This window comes from Chinchilla lanigera, unplaced genomic scaffold, assembly GCF_000276665.1.
Source record: "Chinchilla lanigera isolate Chin_1 unplaced genomic scaffold, ChiLan1.0 scaffold00005, whole genome shotgun sequence".
NCBI lineage: Eukaryota > Metazoa > Chordata > Mammalia > Rodentia > Chinchillidae > Chinchilla > Chinchilla lanigera.
The window spans coordinates 6120898-6129598 of record NW_004955406.1 but is presented as its reverse complement, the minus strand read 5'-3'; the positions used below and the strand labels follow the sequence as shown (position 1 = coordinate 6129598).

Sequence of the window (8701 nt, the reverse complement as noted above, 5' to 3'; positions counted from 1 at the left end):
AGGCGGGAAGAAGATAATCGAGGAGGCTGTATCCAAATCATCAGGCAGTTTGAGATGCTACTGATGTTTTTTAGGACTTAGGAAAGGAACATTTCATAGCCACTTAGTAATATTTCTATTATCATTTATGAGTGGACTGTTTTGTTTTCTTTTCTTTGTATCTCAGTTTTAATTACTTATAGGGCAACATTAACTTTTTAAGTTTTCTCTGAGTATTTTGCTCTGACTTCTTGCTCTGCCTGAATCTGCTGGCTCTTTATTTAGCTCCCACTCTGCTCTGGCTGAATATACTTGATCAAAGACCCAAAGGCACTGCAGCAGGGAATGTGTCAAAACTGCCAAGATGTCCTTGAAGATCTGCCAGTATTGATCATTAAGAATTTCCTCCTCTGATTTCCTGACTCCACTATTTTCAAAACTTTTTCATTCCCTAATATCTTCTTGATTTAATCCATGGTGTTGCACACACTTCTTAAAATCTATCCCATAAGATTCTTAATAATATATAAAATGAGTTTATTTTGGGATAACTTTAGATTTACAGGAAAGATTTGTAAGGGTACGTCAAGCATTTCCTGTACACTTCTCACTCAATTTCAGTTTTCCTTAATGCTGACATCTGCACTCCAGACTTTATTCAAATTTTACTAGTTTTTAAGTGAATATCCTTTTGCTGTTCCTGGATCCCATCCAGGACACCACATTGTAGTTAGTTGTCATGTGAGCTTAGTTATCTCTGGTCTATGACAGTTTCTCAGCCTTTCCTCATTTTCCCTGACCTTGGCAATTTTGAAACATACTGACAGGATATTCTGCGGCATGTTCCTTGCCTTGAGTTTGTTCGACTGGGATAGCGGGCTTTTGAAAAAAATACCAGCAATGACGTGCCCTTGTCATGTTATCATTGCAAGATGTGCATGCTAGCCTCATTCCGTGACTGTTGATCTTGATCTTGACCACTTGGTGTGGTCAAGCTTTCCTCACTGTAAAGTTATTGCTTTTCCCTTACCACACTCTAATTGTTGGAAATTAAGTCTCACGTTCCTGTATTCAGCGACATCTGGACCAGGAATAACTCCATTTATCATCATTAAGAAGATTTATCTCTTCTCCCCAAACATCTATTTATCCAGTGCTTTATTTATATCAGTAGAACTCTTGACTATTTGTTTTATCCTGTGGATATAATCTGATCTTCATGTTACTTATTTTGTTCCTTGAGTTGTTCCTGCTTTGGCTACTGGGAGCTTATTCACGTTGACTCCTGTGGCCCTAGGACGTGCCTGAATGCTTTTATTTGGAGGGAACTTCCTTTCTTCCTGATTCTACAGAATCCTCCAGGCTCATCTTGTATGTTTCCTGCCCCTTCCTACCATGTTCTTAAAGATGCTTTTTATAAGTATTCTCAGTCCCAGATGAGTGTGCTCTTATGTGGCTCTAGTAAGAGAAATAATCATTTAATATGTCCAATAAAAATTTAATACACGTAGCTTGATAAAAATACAATTTTCATTTGAACTTGCTTTAAAACTCCTGAAATATCCTTAATTATAATCCTAGCTTATAGAATCTCAGTCAGATGATGGAAAGAAGCTTTCTATTAAGCAAACAACAAGTCATGCTGAGTGTTGCCGTGATTTTATGGCATATCCTAATGTAGTGTGCGTGTGCTCATGCTTGCGTACAGGTACACCATTCTTTTTCCAGCATCAGTGTTTGTTGTGAGAGATCAGGTTCTGCACTGGGGTATTAATAACTCCATTCATACTCTGCGATTCCTAATTTGGAAGTATTTTCCAACCTCTTTTTTTTATGCTTGGAATATTTGGCATATGTATAAAAGGGTCTTCCATGATCAGCCCTCATGGTTTCATCCTTTGGGAGCCAAGGTTCTGTCCCTGAGGCTTCAAATCCTTTCTGAAAAAGCACTTGAGAACTTTTCAGCATCATCCCATTCATGCTAGGAGAACATCTCCAAATAGAACCAGAAAAACTGAGTAGAGTTAGAAGTGAGCACTGTAACCAGCCATCAAACTGATGGCAAAACGTCGCACTCAAGGCGGACACTGACCTTCAGTGGGGTGCTTCCGAAGGGGAAAATGTGGAGAACATACATTTGTGTCTGGGGTCCACCCTCTCTCTTCTCAGGGTGCTTCTTTTCCTGCTTAGCCTGCACACTGTGTGTGCTGTCTGATAGGCTGCCAAGTAATCCCGGCTTTCTTGTCCTTCTAAGTTGTGTAGGCATACTGGGTGCTCACTCGTAAGTGTATCCTATAAGCCAAAAGATGAAATCAATTATCATTATAGTGTGGCTTTTTTCACTCTAAGAAGTACGACAAAGGTAAGATAATGGTAAGACAATTCCAGGGCTTTACTGAAAGTGGCTTGTGAAAAGGAGTGCCTCCTCACTGCCCTGCCCACTTCCTTTAATAAAAAGCAGCGGTGAGTTGGAAGCCCATCCTCTGACCGGAAAGGACAAAGTCAGGATGGCAGATGCGCGGAGGCCAGCGGGAGCAGAGCAGCTCACTGCCAGGTGACCGTGTAGGAATCAAAGGCACAGCAACAATGAGCTGTGTGCAAGGAGACACTGAAAAGAAGTGGGTGTGTGACCTGTGAGCCTTTTACAGAGTTGCCTTTGTATTTTACGAGGCTACTTTTGTTCTGTTACATCCCTTAGCTTCATTTTGGATTGGGTTTAGAAAAACCGTCTAGTAGTGAGGACAAAAATGGAAAGTTGAAATCCTTGAAAAAAACGGGAGTGTTAAAGAGAACACATTCATGCAGAAAAGCTTACAGGGAGAGGTGAGTTAATAGGTGTGGAGAACTTAGTAGCCTTAGTATTTCTTGAAAGAACAGAGCGTGGTGAAAAGCTCACCAGTGCGCAACTTAAATCATCTGTGGTCTTCCGGTTACAAGCTTCTGCTGATACACTTCCTCATTTTTAGTTGTTTACCTAGTGGAAGTTTTGTGAGGTTAAACATACATTTCTTTAGCATAACAACCAGCTGTTGGTGGAAAGCTATTTGAATAGGATTGCTGGTCAACAAAAATAAAAGACGAAGAGTCTTCATTGATAAAATTACTAAGACAGAAATATTTATTTTAATGTCTTTTGTGGAAAGAATATTTCCTTTAACTGGTCATTAAACTTAATTCCTACTGAAATATGTAGGCCAGTACCTAGCCCAACACCTATTCTGAATCCCTTGGTAACACGTTTCCACACTAAAATACAGCAAGATAAATGGGCTTGAGGATAAACTATTGAATTGTTTGTGCTATTAATCTAAAAAGGCGTTTTTCTTCTGAGTGGAGATTTCTAGTTATGCCTGGAATTGTGTTGTTTCAGCCAATGGACTTGTTTAAAGGAGAGATGTAATATAATAATGCTAGGTGTAATTTCAAGGTTAGTTGTCCAGTCTGAGTAGGATATTAGGTGGACAGATTTATCTTTGTGTTAATATTTATATCTACAGCTCAGGGTAGTCAGCAAGAAGGCATGGATGACCAAAGGGATGATTGGACATTTAATTCACGGTCACTACAGCTATAAAGGACCATCATTCTAACCAGTAAGAGTTTTCTCAGTACACTACCCACTAAATAGAGCTGACGGTTCCAGCAAAACTACATTGAAATGCTCAGTAACTGGGTGGCCAGCTAATCTTGGTCACTTCTGTACAAAACCCACAACTCAAATTAGTGTCTATAACAATCAATTATTGCAATTATAGCTGTAAAATACTGCGTGAATTTCAGGGTTGACTGTAAAAACAATTTAAAGCAAATATATTAAATTGCTAAATAACAAAGACCTTGTTGTTCTTAACAGCTTTTTAAAACCAGAAACAAAATTGTTTGAGTATTCAGATTTGTAGTGATTAGGGATCAAAAGAAATTCTAGACCTTAGCTTTGCTAAGGATCACTTTTCTAAAGTAGCTTAGCTGGCTGGGGAGAGATAATGAACCCCAGAGGTAGGCTCTTAAGTCTAGGAAACAGTGCCCTTGCCAAGGGTACCGCTTCCTGATGCCCACAGGCTGCTGGGCCACCTCCCTGCTTGGAGGGGTCCCTGCTGCTGCTGAGGATGGTGATCCCACTGGGATTACCTTTGCCCCCGTGATGCTGTTCCACTCTGTCAAAGCCATTTACAGTTTCCGGGGCTGGAGTTGCTTGATTTACTTTGCTAACAGGGAGAATCTGTTTCCACTCAATAGCAAGCACCTCACCCATCTCTTGGTAGCTGCTTTATGCTTCCAGAGCTTCTGAGATTTCCTGTGGAAGCCAACTTTACTATTCCAGAGCCCCCTTTCTCCTCCCGGAACACTCCTTCCTTTATGGAGACAAAGCTTTAAGGCAGAACTGACAGACAAGAAATGCATCCTTCTTAACATTGCCCCTCTGTTCAAGTGCCCAGGGCACATCTGGGTATCTTATTTTTCTTTCAGGGTGAATTCCTTCCTATGAAGTTCATTACTCCTCACGCTGAAGCCCTCGGCCCTTTCCTGAAATGTATGAGTTCAGCAGCCTGCCTGGGCTCCCTCCTGGACCCCGTGTGTCTGCCTGGGAAGTTTGTCTTTTTTCTCAGTTTAAATCCTCACTGACAGCAGAGGTGGATGGCTCAATAAAGTGAGAGTATCACAGTCCAATTGTCCCACGCCTAGGTTCAAAAATAGACAATAGATAATATGTAATTTAGAGTTAGTTTCTTTGATACAGATCACTAAGATATATATAGGGATTCTTTTAATTGAAATTGGTTTGTCATTATATAGTGAAAATGGGGGAATATTATCTTGCCAAAGATAGCAATGAAGTACTGAAAGATCCTCCCATCATTAAAATTTCATATGTAAGTGCCTGACACATACTAATTGCTGAGCAGATGATTCTACCATATACTAGAACTTTACTACTTTTGTGAAAATGGTAACAACATTGCTCGTAAGTTCTTGAGAAAAGTGAGAACTTTTATATTGTCTCCAGAAAGTGCTATTTGTTTTTCATTTACTGTATTTTATTAGAGCCTCTTTACTACTCCCGTTTTTGACTCCTGTCCTTGTAATTTGCAGTACTCTTCAGACACCATCATTCTGCCTAGAATTACTGGTAGCAGAAAGGTAAGGAAGGTAATGATTTCCCAGCAGACCAGTTTGTCTGTGGATGTGGGTGTGAGTGGGCAGTAATTGTAGGGAGAATAAACTATACCCATCACCTCTGAGTGCCTCTGGCATCTTGAGATCTACCCTTGTCTTTCACTTAGAGGTCTGAGGATGCTGTTTTAAATTTATAGCTTAGACAGTAAGTCTCCCTTCCTCTGATCCATTAGCTCCAATGAGATGATACCACAGGACCTTGCCGTGATGTCTGTGGAAAACAATATAATCAGGAAAGTATGAAGAAATTGTGCTCTTCACAGCTTGCCTTAGAAATCCATGCTTTTTAAAATTCATTCATTTGTTGATGGACACATGGGTTGATTTCATAATTTGACCATTGTGAATAATGCTGCAGTACACACGAGAGTGTGCTCCATAAAGATACACAATTGTGGCTTTTCAGGATTCAATTAAATAAAAAAGAAATGCATCCTTATTTAGAAATCACCACTTGGTGTCTAATGAAGCTTAACTGTTATAAATAAGCGATTTACCCATTGTTCTGACCTCTTTAGAGGAGTGTTGTGGTTTGGATCTGAAATGTCCCAGAAAGCCCCATGTGCTGAAGCTTGATCACCAATTTGTGGTGCTACTTGGAGGAGGTAGAATCTTTAGGAGGTGGGTCCTAGCGGGAGGAAGTTAGGTCATTGGGGGCCTGTCATGGAAGGGATATTAGAGCCCTGACCCCTTCCTGTCTCTCTCCCTTCCCCTCCCTTTCCTTCCTCTCTCCTCCTCTCTCTCCCAACTGCCATGCGCACTCATCATGATGTACTGTGCTGCCACAGACCCACAAGTGACAGAGCCAAGTGTCCATGGACTGAAACCTCTGAAACTGTGAACCAAAATAAACCTTTTCCTTTATTAAGTTGATTTTTCTTAAACATTTTGTACAGTGATGGAAGGCTCACCAATGTGAAACACAATAGAAAGTATGGCTCTACTGATAGTTTTTTTTAGAGGAAGCACCTTTCACACATGAGTTTAAATTTGTAGCGATATTAATTTTGTAATTTAAAATCATATATATTAGCCTGTATTTCAATGGAGTGATGATTTGCAAGAAAGGTTTTGAAGTTCAGAGTAATATTTTTTAAACACTAGTTTTTTAGGAAAAAGTCTTTGGGGGAGAATTATATCTTATTTAGTAATACAATGTCTTTTCCCTAAATATTAAAAATAGATATTTTAGAGTTTCTAAAGTAGAGATAAATAAATATATAAGATAAAGAGTAGACTTAAACTATTAATTTATTTTAGAGTGACTTTAAAATTTACCCTAGAAGTTGCAGGACAAAATGCTTGGAAGAAGCAGTAATTGCAAAAGAGCAGTCTGCTTATAATTGCCCTATGATTACAGATTTAGGAGTGTATCTCTCTTCATGTCCAAGTGGATATTACAAACTCGATATCCAGATATAAACAAGTGTACAAAATGTAAAGCTGTGATACCTGCTTCAAGAAAAACTTCTGCACAAAGTGTAAAAGTGGATCATACTTGCACCTTGGGAGGTGCCTTGACAGTTATCCAGAAGGGCTGGAAGCCAATAACCACACTGTGGAGTGCATCGGCACTACACACTGCAAGGCTGGGGAACGGAGTCCTTGGAGTCCATGTGCAAAGAAGGGAAAAATGTGTGGCTTCAAAGAACTGAAACTTGAGTCTGAGAAATAATTCAGCACCCTTCAGCAAAGGGTAATGTGTGTCCACCTACAAGTGAGACAAGACAGTGTACAGTGCAGAGAAAGAAGTGTCCGAAGGGAGAACGAGGAAAAAAAGGAAGAGAGAGGAAAAGAAAAAAAAAACTAATAAAGAAGAAAGTAAAAAAGCAATTCCTGATAACAAAGGTCTGAAATCCAGCAGAGACACCCCAGAACAATGAGAAAACAAAGACAAATAGCAGCAGAAGAAAATCCCAAGATAAACAACAGAAATCGGTATCAGTCAGCCCTGTGCGCTAAAGGGTCCCATGAGATTAGTGTAGACTCTGATGCTGATGTCTCAACCAGATGCCCAGGAAAGGTGCCTTAGCCATTGGAACCAGAGATGGACAATGTACCAGTTACTGCTCTGTCTAGACAACATTCCAAATAGTTGTGCGTTCTTCATACAGGCATACCTGACAACAATGAGCCAAAAGTTTAAAGAAGGGATACTGTCACAGGATCATCCTATGTGCTGCTGTGCATTTTTCGAAGACAAGAAGTTTTGTACATAATTATCAATACGTATTAGCTACCATCAGCATGACGATGACATCTGGAGAAGAAACATCTTTTCCCTTTAAAAAATATTTTTCCAGCTACTGTTTTAAGAAGCAAAAGATAATTTTGCAAATTTAAAGATTTATCCCTTCAAGACAAATGAAAGATTGAGGAGAGGAACATCATTTGAAGGACAGTGCGGTTTTGTCAGGTAGATCTAGAGCTCACAGTTAGGGCCTGGTGTTTGAAGTGATAGAACTTATCATGCAGGAGCAACTTCGTCGTAGAATTGTTAAGATTACTCTATTCTCACCCCCTGCTCCTGCAAGAAATGCAGGAGTGCACACCAGAGTTAAATATTCTCTGTAGGATTAGAGGAAGGCAAAATGTGGATGAAATCATAGAACTGGAGATTCCTGTTGTGCTTTACAAAACGGTGAAGGGTCATGATCACCTGGAACAGGTCTCCAATCTATGGCAGCACTATTGGGCCAGCCTCTGCTGCCCCTTGGATTGCAGAAGTTTGTAAACATGTGCCTGTAACTTTCTCCCCAAACAGAATCACATTTATTAGGAGGCAATTCTGATTTCATAGCACAAAAAGATAGTGCCAAGGAGAATATACCATGTTTGCAAAGTCATGTGTTTCCTTTCTCTCTCAATGAGGGAAAAACAGTTTTATTACCTGCTTACTGGTCCACCTGGAACTTACAGGAACACTACTTTTTAACACAGTGTATCTAAGTAAAGGAGAAAACCACCACAGTAAATATATTTGTTAATAAAAAGAAAGATTTCATTTGTTTGAAAATGAGTTGAGGAACCTTTCTGACTTTGTTCAACAATGATTACTCCAAAGTGAGTCCGTGGATATCAAAGTCTTAGAGACTGGAATCTCAAGCTGTTTAACAGGACCTTGAGTGATGGTAGTTGGCACTTCACCTTGTCGGTTTTGTCATTTTAAAAAAGCCCCAAGAATAAGTCAGTTGAAGACAAATCACCTAGCTAGTTTTGACAGAACTCTCAGGATTAGAATGATTGCAGCAATACACTTTGAGAGGCACCTAAACATGCAATTCCTTCGGTCTTTTTCTTTAAGTGAGCTGAACCTTCCTCTCCTTCTTTCATTAGTGTGTTAAGCTCTGATTGTTTTAAATCTAGAAGGGCTAAAATACATAAAAATTATTTTGTGCAGTTTTCTCCTATGGGAGAAGAAAGGACAAACATGTATTTTTTGTAGTATAAAAATAAAACACAACTAAAAAACATGTTTATTAAATCTTTCTTCATTCTGGTGCACTTAACCTTAATTAAGAGAATAGTCAAGTCACAATGTTTTAAA

General features: G+C 39.4%; 1 pseudogene; it reads left to right on the top strand.

The window, feature by feature from the left end:
- Nucleotides 1-4924: 4924 nt before the first annotated feature.
- LOC102008915 lies at nucleotides 4925-7116 on the top strand (annotated as a pseudogene).
- Nucleotides 7117-8701: the final 1585 nt, after the last annotated feature.